Source organism: Balaenoptera ricei, chromosome 2 (genome assembly GCF_028023285.1).
Source record: "Balaenoptera ricei isolate mBalRic1 chromosome 2, mBalRic1.hap2, whole genome shotgun sequence".
Lineage (NCBI taxonomy): Eukaryota > Metazoa > Chordata > Mammalia > Artiodactyla > Balaenopteridae > Balaenoptera > Balaenoptera ricei.
This window is the reverse complement of record NC_082640.1, coordinates 95,485,107-95,500,595: the sequence shown is the minus strand read 5'-3', so window position 1 is coordinate 95,500,595 and position 15,489 is coordinate 95,485,107. Positions and strand designations below refer to the sequence as shown.

Below are 15,489 nucleotides of genomic sequence, written 5' to 3'. Positions count from 1 at the left end.
TTTATAACATGCTTGGACCAGGGCTTAATACATAAGTACTCTGCAAATATTTGTTAAATAAATTCAAATACCTGTTATCGTCAGGACCTTATCAATCACCTGGACTTTTTGTATAACAGGCTTCTAACTGATTCTTCTGTCTTCATTCTTATTCTTCACAACTTGTCCTTCATACTATGACATGAAACCTTTCAGTGAGTCTCCTTCAACGAGCTATAGGATAAAGTTTCAACTCAGCCTCATCTCTTCCTACTTCTCCTCACATACTTCATGACCTGACCTAATTTCACGTAAAGTTTTTCCCTCTTCCTGGAAGGTGCTTCAGCCATTGTCTACCTACCCAATTTCTATTGTTTTCAATACCAAGTTCAAGCATTCCTCGACCCACTAGACCAATCCCCTCATCTAACCCAGGCACACTTAGATATTCCCTTCTCTGTGCTCTCATGGCACTTGGCACACATTCTATCAGTAATTGTGATGCAAATATCCAACTGTGTTTATCTTTTCCACCAGGTTAGAGCTTCCATGACATCTCCAGTACCAAGTTCAGAGTTTGTCACATATTTGGAGATAAGACATGGTGGATAACGCACTCAAAATTACCTATGTCTCTCCAAGGAGTCTACTGTTGTACATTTTGGTGACAGAAAGGCAGAAAAGTATATAAAATACATGATGAAAACAGGCACGAATTTATTTCATATGTTAAGGCTAAAGTCATAACTCTTTATGAAGTTTATTTTATTTATTTATTTATTTATTTATTTTTATAAATTTTTATTTATTTATTTTTGGCTGCATTGGGTCTTCATTGTTGCATGCAGGCTTCCTCTCTAGTTGTGGAGAGAGGGAGCTCTCTAGTTGTGGAGAGGGGGCTACTCTTCATTGCGGTGCGCGGGCTTCTCATTGCAGTGGCTTCTCTTGTTGTGGAGCGTGGGCTTTAGGCACGCAGGCTTCAGTAGTTGTGGCACGCAGGCTCAGTAGTTGTGGCTCACGGGCTCTAGAGCGCAGGCTCAGTAGTTGTGGCGCACGGGCTTAGTTGCTCTGCGGCATGTGTGATCTTCCCAGACCAGGGCTCAAACCCGTTTCCCCTGCATTGGCAGGCAGATTCTTAACCACTGTGCCACCAGGGAAGCCCCTATGAAGTTTAGATGAACTGTTTAAGTACAGATTTGACTGATGATCAACTAAGAACAAAATGATAATGACAGCAATATTATCACAAAATTGACAAATATTTACTTTTTCAATGATCAATGTTGTCACTTCCTAACTAGCAAGTAAAGACCTTAATAGCTATTTTTATGAAATATGTGAACTGTAGCTTGCTAAAGCTTATTCAGCTCTTACACTGAACCTGGAATGTACTAAGTACTTCACATGAATCTACATGTAGACTCAAGTAGATATTCCTATAAAATGTAATAATTTGAACAATATTAGTTATAAAGAGTGAATCCAAGCCTAAAGCTCCTCAAAGAAATGCTCACATATATTTTGAGGGAGCAGTGAAAATATTAATAAAAACAGAAAAAAAGAGTGCCACATATTTTAAAAACTGCCTCTGTTCTTCCTTGGCTGAAGGCAGTCTTCAGGGAGTCAGAATGGCCTGTCCCTCTGTCCCTCAAAGGAGAGATTTAGGGTAGATAATACATAAATAACCTCTCAAATGTGCTGTCTTGCCACATAACATTAGTAAGAGAAAAACTACACCTATAACACTAGTGCATATGTATTACATGATGATATATGTTTAGAAACATGTGAGATTCATTAAGTATTGTTTAAGCTAAAATTCTAATGTTTTGTTCAACAACCCCCCTTCCCCTGTTGCAATGCTAGCCTACTGGTATTCAATAATCAATTGCAACTTCATATTTTTTCTAAATTACCTGTTCTTTGGACAAAATCTCCCTACCTTCTTTGCAAAGGTCCTTAGATTAAACTAGACTTTTCAGGAAAAAATGTTCTCTTTGGAATGTGCTCATGAGGATTAGAAAATTTCTGTTTTCGTTTGCAGGTGAAAACATACAATTTTCAATATACCTACTTTGATTTTTTTCTCAGTGTTCTGCTAATTAATCTATGCATTGGCCTCTAAATTCATATACTTTCTAGTCACTGGTTAGAACCATTCTGAGTAGTTAAGGAAATCTTTATCCAAAGTATCTCTTTTCCTGCTTATGAATATTATTGAAGCATATCTATTCCTCATCCAGTCCAGCTGGGATGTTTTTATTTCTTTGGAACTTACTTCAGCTTCAACACTTGCCCATTCCCTGGAATAAATGAACTATTTCAAAGATGCCAACTCACCCTTTCTCCTACCCCAATTCCTCAGAATTAGGATTTCCTTTTGTATTTGTTAATAATTTTCCTAAATTATCCCAGGGTATTACCAGTTGTACCCAAATGGAACATTTCTTACTTGTGTACCAGTTACAAACTGAAAGTACAACACAGAGTGCCCAGTCTCTACCAAATGAATCTCCTAATTTTTATCATCAATTTATTTATTCAGATTTTGCTTGAATATCAAAACCCAATGAATGAAAAAGTAATACCTGCATATTTAAGTTAAAAGTTGGATATTTGGTTCAGTCAAACCTAAATAGTTATGTGTTCATATTGTAACTGAGAAGACAAGCACAACTATGATTTTACTCTCAGTTTCCATGTCATTGTGTCTCTGATGATCCAATCAAATCCCTTAATCACACTCATCTTTTGGCTCAAGGTGAAAAATACTCTTTGCATGGAGAAATAGTTTTTAATCAATTCAAGATGCAGCTAGAATAAATGATACTGGCTTGAGTAGCCATTGTTCTTGGCAGATCTCTCCAAGCAATAAACAATGAACACCACACCCTCATGAGAAAGGGAGTGAAGGATAGAGATAGTCATTGTCCTCATTTTATATTGCTAAATATTATTACGGTCTATTTATATGCTGTGGGGACTGACATACACGCTTAATACAGAGTAATACAGAACAATCAGTGATTGTGAATTGCTGGAGACAAGTATTCTAAGTTTAACAAGCTCTGCATTCAGTCATGAAACTAGTGCTCATTGCAGAATCTATTAAAAAAACAGAACACTTTATCAATAAGCCAATAGGAGGAAAATTTTGGGAGCCAGTCAAGGATTGAGCATATAGATCCATACAGTGTTTATTTGGAAAAAGAACCAAGTATTCGCAAGCTTTGAAAACATTCATTGCTTATCCAAAACCACTTACACATAGCAGTGAGTGCCTCATTAATTGTGTTTTCATTCACTCATTAAATAGGATTTCAATAAATGATGCCTTTTATAGTTATGTATTTTTGATATTTTAAAAACAGAGTTTCTTCTTTCTTATCATGTTAAAATTGATACTTGTGGTTCAATGATGGCGGGAAATCCAATTCCACAACTTCAAACTATAAGGATTTAAACTTTGGAGCCTATGCCTTAAATTCAGAGAATTTTCTTGTAGCACTGAGTATCCTCCTTATTGAACAATTCAGACTTAAATATCTGAGTTGAACATCTTGCCAACTCTTCCTACGGATAGTCCGTGTTTTAGTGTTTTAGGCATAGAGGCTGAGAAGATAGTGTGCTGTGATTGACAGGATTAGTCAGCTCTAGATTACACTCATCCTCTAAAGAAGTGACCTTTTGGATATATAGAACATGCCCTTCATCCATTGGCCTCTACCAAGCCAAGAAAATCTTATGGGAGGCATCATATTTATGGAGACAATTCAGCATAATGGTTAAGAACACGGGCTTTGGATTTAGAGACCCCAGGGTAGGAGTCTTAGCTCCACTGCTTACAAACTGTGTGACTTCTGGAAATTTACTTAATCTCAGTTTGCACACTATTATAGAAGGAGTGCCTATCTCATTGAGTTCCTATGAGGATTAAATAGGGCGATACACATAAAGTGCTTGGCACAGAGCCTGAAACATACTCAATATATATACAGTCAGCCCTTACTATTCATGGAGTCTGTACCTGTGAATCTGCCTACTTGCTAACATTTATTTATAGCCACAAAATCAATACTCAGGGCACTTTCACGATCATTCACAGACATGCTCATAGCGGAGAAAAATTTGTCACCCAATGGGCATGTTCCCAGCTGAGGTAGAGTAAAGCAACACTCTGCCTTCTTACTTCAGCTCTCATACCATAAACAAGTGTCCTTTTTGCAGTCTATTTAGTATGATGTTTTTCACATTTTTGTGCTTTTTGTTGGCAATTTCTCTATTAAAATGGCCTCTCTGAGGGATCAGAGAGAGGGTGGGGAGATGATTAGTGCCCTCCCCTCTACAGTCTCAAACTCAAACTGCTATTTATTAAGAGGGAATATTCCCTTTTATTTTCAGGACCCTTATCCAGGGCCTTTTTTATTTTAGTCTGTTTGTTCTCTGTTGCAACCCCTGGGCACTCTATGGGAAGTCTCTGGGAATCATATGTGAGCCAGAGCTATGAATGGACTCAGTTCCTTAAGTCCATACATGCTATTGAGTCTACACTCCTCATCTGGTAAGACAAATCTGAATTAAGACTGATGGCATTTTACTACAAAACAGAGTTGCTTACATTCCAAAATTTTCTAGTTTATCACGTATAGTTAAAAGCCCGGAACTTATCACCTCAGCACTTTTATACATTTCCCCTCTTTATGGAATGCTCTCCTCTCTTTCTGGCCTTTCAGTTTGAAACTCAGCTTAAGTATCATCATTTTAGAGAGGCCTTCCCTAGCCATCTTATCCAAAGTAAATGCCCTGATATTCTCTATCATGGCAACCTGCAATTTTCTTCACATTTATCACTGTCTGTAATTGTTTTTTATCTGACACTTGTTTATTATGTGGCTTCTACCCCAGCCTTTAAGTTCCATAAGGGCAGAAATTTGTTCTCTTTTGCTCATTGTTTTCTCCTTATCGTCAAGACCTTGAATTAGTACAGACACCCAGTGAATGAATGAATCCTATTGCATTTTGTCGTTTCAATCTTTATATATTTTATTTTCAAACCTAAACAAAATAGTTCATTATTTGAGATGGATTACCTTCCACTTTTTTTTTTTTAATTTTTTAAATTTATTTTTATTTATGGCTGTGTTGGGTCTTCGTTTCTGTGCGAGGGCTTTCTCTAGTTGTGGCAAGCGGGGACCACTCTTCATCGCAGTGCGCGGGCCTCTCACTATCGCGGCCTCTCTTGTTGCGGAGCACAGGCTCCAGACGCGCAGGCTCAGCAATTGTGGCTCACGGGCCTAGTTGCTCCGCGGCATGTGGGATCTTCCCAGACCAGGGCTCGAACCCGTGTCCCCCGCATTGGCAGGCAGACTCTCAACCACTGCGCCACCAGGGAAGCCCACCTTCCACTTTTAAACTACCATTCTCAGCATCATCCAGCAAAAAATAGGAGAGAGAGAACCATGCACTTTTTAAAAAAAAATTATTTTACTCATTTATTTTTTTTTAAAGAATTGATGGAATTTCCATAGTTATATAGAAAGGGAATGGAGAAAGTCCACAGGACATATTGAAGAAATGGTCACTAATTCAGCAAGGTCATCAAGATATATAAATCAGAAAGTATCATTGTGGACTTTTATTACTGGAGAAAGAAATCCCAATTTTCTTCAATAAGCAGTAAGTAGCCTTATGAAGCTTTTGAAAAATATGATATAATAGTAGTTGTTTCTTTTTTTTGAATTTTATTTTATTTATTTTTTTATACAGCAGGTTCTTATTAGTTATCCATTTTATACATATTAGTGTATACATGTCAATCCCAATCTCCCAATTCATCCCACCACCACCACCGCCCCTCGCCACTTTCCCCCCTTGGTGTCCATACGTTAGAACAATGCATTTTTAACCAACCTGGTGCACTATGCTCATGTCCATCATATTAAATGTAGCATCTCAGATCCTAACCCAATGTCCCAAATACATACCACACATAAAACTTCAAATAAACTGTCATTTGTTAGTAGGCCAAGTAGTACTTGAGTTTCTGCATTGGGGAATCTAAATGCTAGACAAATATAACTTTGAGATTTTTATCTAGGATCTAAGATAATAATCTAATATGTGACACAGTATAAAAAACACTGTTCCAAGAAGCAGAAAATATGGGTCATAATCTCCATTCTGCTACTAACTTGCTGCATTACTTTGGTCAATGTTTTAAATCCCCGTGGGCCTCACTATCCCCATCTGTAAAAAATAAGGATTTGGACCAGTAGACACTACAGTTCCTTCCAGCTCTCTATGGCTATAAAAGCTGAATTGAATCCATCTCCTCTTCTTTCACAGAAGAGGTGGTGGAGGCCCAAAGAGCCAAGACCTGCCAGGTCAAATGTCTGATTGGAAGCACTACAGCAGACTCCTGCCAGGGTCTGCCATGTGCATGCAGCAGGATGCTGTGTGGTGAAGACACCTTGAAGTAAGTATCCTGTGAGGACATGAAGAGAAAGACCAAGTTTTTAAATCTGCATAGCTTGTGGTTTCTATTTTACAGGCAGGCCTGCATGGGAAGCCAAATTGTAATGAGGATTGCTTAGTGTGCATGGAATTACAGCAATGGAGCAGGGGAAGGAAAGGAGTCTCTTGATAAGTTGAATGATATTTGAATGAGAACGTGTGTTTGCTAAAAGAATTTGAGACACCCTTCCCAGCATGACTATAATGTTGTTAACCATAATTTTAAGAGTGGGATTGGCAAAACTTGCTCTCTATGGTGATCACTGTTGAGGTTTGCTTCTGTGACCTTCCTTCCCCCTCACCCCCAGCTTTCTTGAAGTATGATTGACAGATAAAAATTGTTTGTACTTAGGTAGTAAAATTTGATGTCTTGATATATGTATACATTGTGATATGATTACCACAATCAAGCAAATTAACATATCTATCACCTCACATAGTTATTACCCCCCTTTATTTTTGTGGTGAGAACTACTCCCTTAGCAAAGTTCAAGTGTACAATATAATACAATACATAATATTATTATTATCTATAGTCACCATGCTGTACATTAGGTCACCAGAACTTATTCATCTTATAACTGAAAGTTTGTACCCTTTGACCAACACCTCCTTATTTCCTCTACCCTCCCAAGCCCCTAGTAACCACCATACTACTTTCTGTTACTATGAGTTGACTTTTTTTTTTTTTTTTTTTTTAGATTCCACATATAAGTGAGATCATGCAGTCTTTGTCTTTCTTTGTCTGGCTTATATATCACTGGGCCTAATGTCCTTTGTGTTAATCTGTGTTGTGACAAATAGCAGGATTTCCTTTCCCCATTGAATCTTCTTGGTTTCCATGTCAAATATTATTTGATCATATATATATGGGTTTATTTCTAGGCTCTCAAGTCTGTTCCATTGGTCTGTGTCTGTTTTTTTTTTTTTTTTCCTGTGTCTGTTTTTATGCCAGTACCATACTGTTTTGATTACTATAGCTTTGTAATATAATTTGAAATCAGGAAGTGTTATGCCTCCAGTTTGGTTCTGCTTGATCAAGATTGCTTTATTTATTCAGAGTCTTTTGTGGTTCCATATGAATTTTAGTATTTTTTGACTCTCCTTTTCTCTCTTTCATGGCTGACCATCTGATATTCTTTCTTTAGTATTGTTAGTAAATCTGTTTTAGTCAGGCTCTTAAAAAACCCAGAAACTGCTTCAAGTATTTACAATGGGTTTTAATTCAGGAAATTAGTTACACAAGTGATGTCATAGCTTAAAAGCAAAACAAGGAGTAATGATGAAGCAACCCCAAAATTAGCAGTAGCAGGAAACCCCTCTTACCAGTAGACTAGAACTGTGTTGTCCAGTATGGTAGCCAGCCACACCTGGTTGATGAGCACTTGAAATGTGGCTAGTCTGAACTAAGATGTGTTCTTAATGTAAAATACATGCCAGATTGTGAAGAATTAATATGAAAAAAAGAATGAAAAATAGCTCATTAATAGTTTTCATATTGAATACACAGAGAAATGTGTTGAATATGTTGGGTTAAATAAAATATAGTATTTAAATTCATTTCACCCTTTAATTTTGACTTTTTAAATATGGCTATTAGAAAATTAAAACTTACATATATGGTTCTTACATTATATATATGTTTGATGGTGTTGGGCTAGAGAGACAAATGTAGTAGGTAGCATTACTAAAGCTCAGGGTCCAGAACCTCAGTGAGCTGACCCATTGAGAACTAGAGGCAGGAAGGAAACACAGCTGTTGCTTGAAATGCCAACCGGAGCCGTATAGAAGGGGAAGAGTACCCTGGCTTTACCCTGCCACTCCAATCTCCTGTCAGTGCTGCTGAACCCAACAGGAAGTCACCTGGAAAATGGCAGCCCCCAGGGGTCAATCTTCCTGTGATACGGAGTGGAGTGGGGCAAGGGCAGGGAATGCATCTGAGAGCAAATGGATTTGTTTAGATTACAGTCAGGTCCCAGTGTGTCCTTTTTGTTCATTCACTTATTCAACAAATACTGACTGAGTACCACTTACTACAGAGACCATTTAGAATTATTGTCCTGAATTCCTGATCCTTGCTGTTCATATTCTTTACTTGATTTGGTTCCACATTCCCTCCCTGCCTAGACTGTGGTCTGGATACTTATAACTTCCCTGTCTTTGATCAAATGAGTTGTCTTATTCTCTGTTATGTTCTTGATGTTTCTTTGACAAAGAGTATTTGAACTCATTGTCGTATCTTGTTCTCCTAATTCCTAGTGCCTCGTCTGGGATTTTCACTCAGTTCTTTATTCAGTCTTATTTATAGTGCTTATACAATCCCTGGTACCGAATAACCAGCTACTTCCCACAGAGTATCAGCTACTATAGCCAGTCTTGTAAACAATAAGCCTTGTTTCTCCTTTCTTCTTTCTTGCTCCCTCTCTATAATACACCACCACACATGAAACCAGTGCTGAAATAGCTGACCTCGTGACCCATGGCATGAAAAGATACCTGAAAGGAAATATACAGATCCTGAGTCTAAGGGTGAATCTTTCTGGCCAAAAGCTAATTGTCATAAAGTGTTTACCTTGGAAAGATTTACTCTTTAGGCCTGGTAATCACCAGTTTCATAGAGAAATATGTGTTTTTATCATCAATAACCATTTTACCCAGAAATGGCTAAAGTGGTTATTGTGTGTTAGGCAATTTTCTAAACAACAGAATACAAGATGAAAAGGTAAAAAACCCCTGGAGGGTAGATATAAGAAAAGATAAGTAATCTAAGGAGTCATGATAACAAGTGGCACAAATAATGAAGGTCCTGGGAGTTTAGGTGAAGAACTCCCTTATGTCACAGAATATTCCAGAAAAGAAGGGAACCTGAGCTGGGCTTTTCAGGAAGGCAAGAATTAGATAAACAAAGTGGAAGGATAAAGTTTTCCAGAAAGGGAAAATTGTATACACAGTAGGAATATACAGAAGCAGGAATAAATTCACTCTCTATTGAAATGGAGTATATTATGGCCAGGAAGCTCAAGTCTTTCAAGAGTAGTTTTCATCTCAGTGAGACCCCAGAGCAGTATCAACTTGAGTGAAGGACCTTATAGCATTTTTATTAAGATTAAAAATATGGCTGGAAAGTGCAGCTTGTTAGGAGGTAGAATGGGAATCTTTCATGGTTAGTACTCTCGACACTACAACATGACTTAGCTCCCACTTTGGACCATAAGCTTCACAAGGGACAATGCCTGACCTGTTCACTGTTTAGTCCCAAGGCATGGCCCAGAGATGCTCAGTGATTCCGTGTTGAATGAATGGATGCCAATAAATGGTGTGATAATGCATGAGTCCCTGGGCTGAGGAGACCCAAGGCAAACATTGATTCAATATTGCTGTATTCCAGAATAGAGTTTAGGGAATTAGAAATGAAGTTACGCATTGTACTCCAATTATTAGGAGAAATCCTTTCAGGGACTTTGGGCAGTGTGTCCTCTGGGTCACAGATTTAGGAGATTTAGGAATCCCAGTGGAGAATTTGGTCAGCCTGGCATGTTATTAGGAGATGATAAAATTTATAATATAATTGTCATCACCTATGCCTTCGTAATAGTTTTCTTTATGGTAATACCTATTTAAGGCTGATTCTATTAGGTACATCGGATTGAATTAAAAGTTATATTAGATTTCATATCAGAGCTAATATTCCAGAGACCAGATCCTGCAGGCCAAGGCTAGTTCATTAAATTCTGAGATATCAAAGCAGATAAATTATTATCACAGAACCTGGGGAACTAGAAGGATCATTGAAAGTTTCAGGGGAACAGCATTACATGAGGGAGGGTTTTGAGGAAGTCCCAGTTTATTGACTTAGACCCTGGGGAGTGTAGCTGTGTGTCAAATGCGGGCTGTTTGTTAATCCAACACTCGACCATATGGAGGCCAAATGGCTGTTTAGAGTGGGCATTGTCTCTAGAATCAGCCAGAGTCGGATTCAAAGCCTAGAGTCTACACGTATTACTCTATAAGTTTAAACAAGTGATGGGGGTAAACATAGCGCTTACACCATAGCTGCAAGAATTCAGTAAAATAATGCAAGTAAAGCCCTTGCCTGTCACAGAGAAAGTGCGCGGTAAATGTTAGTTCTCTCTATAAGAACAGTAGAAGTGCACCTAATACACAGGAGTCTTTAGTTTTCCAAAGAGGACAAACACACCCCCACACACAAAACAAACACACAAAGCTGAGCATTCATTCAGACCAACTGTGTACATGCCCTATTTCCTATGCCTTACCCCAAAACATAAGTCATTCAACCCTTTACTCACTGTGATCTTGGATTTATTTGCCCATGAATCATTTTTGTGTATCCTAGTTCCCCAGACGAATGCTTCTTGCTCTGACTCCAGCACAGCCCCCCGTCCTGGTTTTGCTTCACTGACAAGGTTTTGGCCTGTGTGTCTTGCTCTTCTTAGCATCTGACCTAAGTTTGCCCCCACGTTTTACTTCCATCCTTCTGGTGACTCATGGTGGCCTTCATATTACGGCAGAGCTAAAACATCTTTCACAGAGAGGGAACGAAGTAAATAGCCTTAAAGAGGCCTTTTGGTTGAGGATGAGAGAACAGAGTTGGAGAAAGAGTTTCCAGGGTGGAAAGGTACACAGAACACACTTCTCCCACTTTACAATCCTGTCTGGGGATTGTGACAGTTAATACTGGCTTTGGTGGCAGTAGGATTAGTCAAGGAGCCACTTAATCAGAAAAGCCCCTTACCCTTAAAAAATACCCTCCATTTCTCCACTTACAGAAATGGAAAGAAAAAGCTAGTTGTGTGGTTTCTCAAATCCCTGAAATTGTAGTTTGGGTGCAGATTTTCAAAGTGGTCTCTGCCAGAGTGTTACTTTGATAAGCTGAGAACCAGGCATTCAGCTTTAGGGAAGCCAGGGATTTGGAGGTAAGCCATGGTGGGCCCAGCGCCAGCTCCCAGACTTGTGATGTCTTATGGCATTTACAACTCACTGCTTTCCATTGAAACCATTGCCTCAGAAGAAGGGGATAAGAAAAGAGGGAGCCATCCTAATCAGGGAATTGCCCTAGGCCATTGGGATACCTGCTCTCTTGTGGGAAACCCTGCAGTTTGAGCATTGGTAGAGTTCAACATGGCAAAGACTGGAGGAAAGTGATGCTAACCATGACTGAAGATTCCACCTCTGGCATCTCATATGCAAAAAAATACAAGCCTGCAAATCTCTCCACCTTTCCACTAACCCCTTTCAGAGTCATTAAGGCAATTTGGGGGCCATGAGAGCTGGTTGTCTGGTAACACCAGGCTCTGTCCACAGAGAGAAAGTTCTTTTTCACAAACCACAATCTTCTTCCTCAGAGCCTCTGTCCAGTCCTCCTTATTCCTGCCAGGATTCTGCCTCCTCATTGTTATAATATTCCACATTTTCTCCACATCCAATAATGCAGTTCAGGGAGTCCCCTCTAACACAAAATGTAGTATGTCAGATGGTTTTAAAGTGCCTTAGAGGAAAATTAACCATGATTAGTGAGGTAGAAAATGAGGTGTTACTATTTTATATTAGCGTGGTCCGGGAAGGTCTCTTTGATAAGGTGAAAATTGAGCAGATAATTGAATAAAATATCCAGTGAGACTTGGAAGTATTAAAGAAAGATTATTCTAGGCAGAGGGAACAGCCAGTGCAAAAGCCCTGAGGTGGCAGAGTGCTAGGCATGTGTTCAAGGAAAAGCAAGAAAGTCAGTATAGCTGGAACACAACAAATAAGAAGAGTGACAGAAGAGCTCTTGGGGAGCCAGATCACTTAAGGTTTTAGAGGCTTTTACTCTGGGAAAGACAGGAAACCATGGGAGAGTTTTGAGCAGAAGAAGGACATGAGCTGACTTGAGTTTTAAAAGGATCGCTGCCTGCTGTGTTGAGAATAGACTATAGGGAAACAGGAAGGAAAAAAACAGTTAGAAAATGATTGCAATAATCCAGGTTTGTGATGATAATAGCTTAACCAAGATCATAGCAGTGGATGTGGGTGAGAAAATTGGAACAGAAAGACATGCTGAGAATTAGTAGTATTATGGATATATTTTTAAGGTGGAGCCAACAAGAGTTCCTAAAAGATTGATGGTAGGGTATGAGGACAACAGAGGAATCACAGAAAAGTGCAGGGGTTTTGGCCCAAGTGACTGGATTGATGAATTGCTATTGGTAGAGATAAGGCTAGCTGCAGGAGAATAAGAGCTGAGGGGAAAATCAAGAGTTCTGTTTTCAACACATTGAATTTAAATTTGTATTAAACATCTGTGTGGAGATTTTGAGTAGACAGAAAAGACTTCACGTAAGAGGTCCAGGCTGAACTATAATTTTGAGCATTAGTGGTATATAAATGGTATTTAAAGCCATGAAACAACTTGAAATTGTAGATATATAAATACATCCAAAGATTGAGCCCTGGGGCAGGACCATGTTTAGAGTTCAAGTAGTTGTGGAAGAGTCGCCAAAGGTGACTGAGAAGGAGCAGCCAGTGATGTAAGGAGAGAACTAAGAGAGAGTGATGTGCCAAAGCCAAGTAAAGAAACTATTCAAGAAGGAGGAAGGGATCAACTTTATTGAACGCTGCTGTTAGGTCAAGAAAGAGGAGAACTGAGAAATGACTAAAGTGGAAAGTTGAAAAATGGAAGTCGTCGTACAACTGAACAGTTAATGTATTTTCTCTTAAAGAAAAAATTTGAAGACCCTAACAAAAATATGTGAGACACATTTATTAATTTCCACTATAAATTTGGTGACCAAATTTCCTAAAGACTAAAATTGATACAGGTGGTATAATACTGGAGCAAAATATTTGAAAATAAGATTGTTCTCTAAAACTCAAGCCATGTAGGTAATGACCAAGAAAGAGCCCTCAGCAGAGAGATTGGCTCACTACATTCTGGATGTCTTTCCACCCCACTGAGAATCAGTGACTCATTCATCCATTTTTTCCTTTATTTTATAAAACACCAATATCCATACCTCTCTATTTCTCTATTTTTTCCCCTCTATCTGCCTGTCTATCTAACCATCCTCTGCCTACCAACCTACCTATCTACAAAAATAATGCTGCTTTAATAGAAGATAGCCTTAACACATATAGTTTTTGCCAGCAAGATCAAAAGAATTTATAGCATTTTATTCTTTAATATTTGTAAAGGCTGTAGAGGAATATACCATTTTTTTGCTGCAAGAACAAGAACCACTTTGAGAAACAACCTAAACCTATCATTAACAGTTTATGTCTCTTTGTATACAGAGATGTGTATTCTTTATGGGGAAGGTCAAGGGTGAGGCATTTCAGAATGCAGTAATAATTGCAACACTTCTCAGAATGACCACAAATTACAGTGAGGATAATGAGTGGAGTTTGAAGTGCCTAGAGGATGTTTAGGAGGAAAAAATGTCAGGTAGGAAGGGATATATGGATACATGGGTTTGTAGAACAAGATAGAAGTCTATTCTGGGTAAATAAAGAGTTTGAGCCATCATAAGATGGGAAAATTTTGGTTTTGATAGAGTCATAGAGAGAGATTATAGAGGAACAAAGGAGAAAAGCTGAATAATTATTCTGCTGAATTGTTCAGGGGACCTCCCTCTCTTTCATAACTCTGCTTAATCAACATGACAACATTGTTTTCTCATAAAATGCCATTTTTCATTCCATAATTGTAAAACTAAACTGTGAGAGAAAATAGTAAAAGCAGTTCATCATCAGTCTTCACATCTCATCAAAGGAATATGCTGAGAAGTCTCTCGTACTCCTTGATGCCTCCTGCCCCTGTCCAACTAGTTTTGGATTACAGTTGTTCCACTATCCTGTAAAAGCCTGTCATATTTTCCTGGGGACATTTCTGGATAGGGATATCCAGAACAGAGTAATCCTTCTCATAAAAACAACAGAGCATATAGCCCTCAGAGATGGAGTGTGACTAGATAATATTTAATTTGTTGTTTCATTTCTTCTGAATCATAATGTGCTTTATTTCCATTTGTAAGCATTGTAAGAGCAGACATGAAATGGCTCTGAAAAAACACTGCTATTTCTCTTTTATGAGGTTTTTTACTTTCTTCTTGATTTGAACAATGATGACACTATTTGGACTTTCTGTGGTAAAGCTGTTTCTTTTAAAAGTCAGATTTGGTTCTACAGACATTTTAAGTTCAGCGCATTACATCTTGCGCTAGCATCTAATTCAAGCTCCTAATTATAGAACCATCTTTCCCTGCTTTCATTATCTCTTTTGTGATCAGGACTGGTGCCTTTGTGAGTGTATATATGACACCTATAGCCCAGCATCTTGCAAATCAGATGTATTTTCATAATGAAACTGGCTGACCTGGAAAAATATTAAAAATTCATGTCTTAGTTTTGAATTATTAGAAAATTGAAAATGTATATTTTAATACATTGAGTTGTTTAACATGAATTTAAACATGTCATTGAACAGAATAGTAGATACACTTCGCCATTCAATTTTTTCTTGGTACTTCAATTCAAAATGTTTTCCTTACTTTTTTTCCAAGAAACGTATTAAAACTTTCCTTATAATTGAAGCAAGGATTGTTTTTTGACCAAGATGCAAATCATAAACAACATTCACAATATGAGTAACATACATGGAAGTATATTAAGAAAATATGTGTGCTTTTATTTGTGCTGATATAAAAGATGCTCAACAATTAGAAACCCAAATCACCCAACTGAGCACCCGAAGTTGCTTCGACGTGAAGCCATTCAGGCAAAACAAAAGTTGACAAAATGGTGGGAGTTGGGCAGAAAAGGATAGAGGGAATAAATGGCACTTTGCAGTTGCCTTTTTAAGGAGCCATTTTGATGTGTGGACTTTTTCACACAATCCCAAAACAAACCATATTAAAATTTCAACTCCTTTTAATATTGAGAAATATTAAATATTAAATATCCTTACCCCATCCCTTGGCAAAGAAACTAGTAAGGCACAAG

At 38.1% G+C, this 15,489-nt stretch overlaps 1 protein-coding gene across 3 annotated transcripts in view; it reads left to right on the top strand.

Moving 5' to 3' along the window:
• Positions 1–15,489, top strand: part of DTWD1 (DTW domain containing 1) — a 211,738-nt gene that overhangs the window by 66,644 nt on the left and 129,605 nt on the right. The window contains exon 9 of one of the 3 annotated variants that reach the window (XR_009500835.1): positions 6,325–6,454. The exons of the other annotated variants lie outside the window; for them this stretch is intronic. The gene's annotated coding sequence lies outside the window, so the exon portion shown is untranslated. The remainder of the gene's footprint in view (positions 1–6,324; positions 6,455–15,489) is intronic. 3 annotated transcript variants of the gene reach the window in all.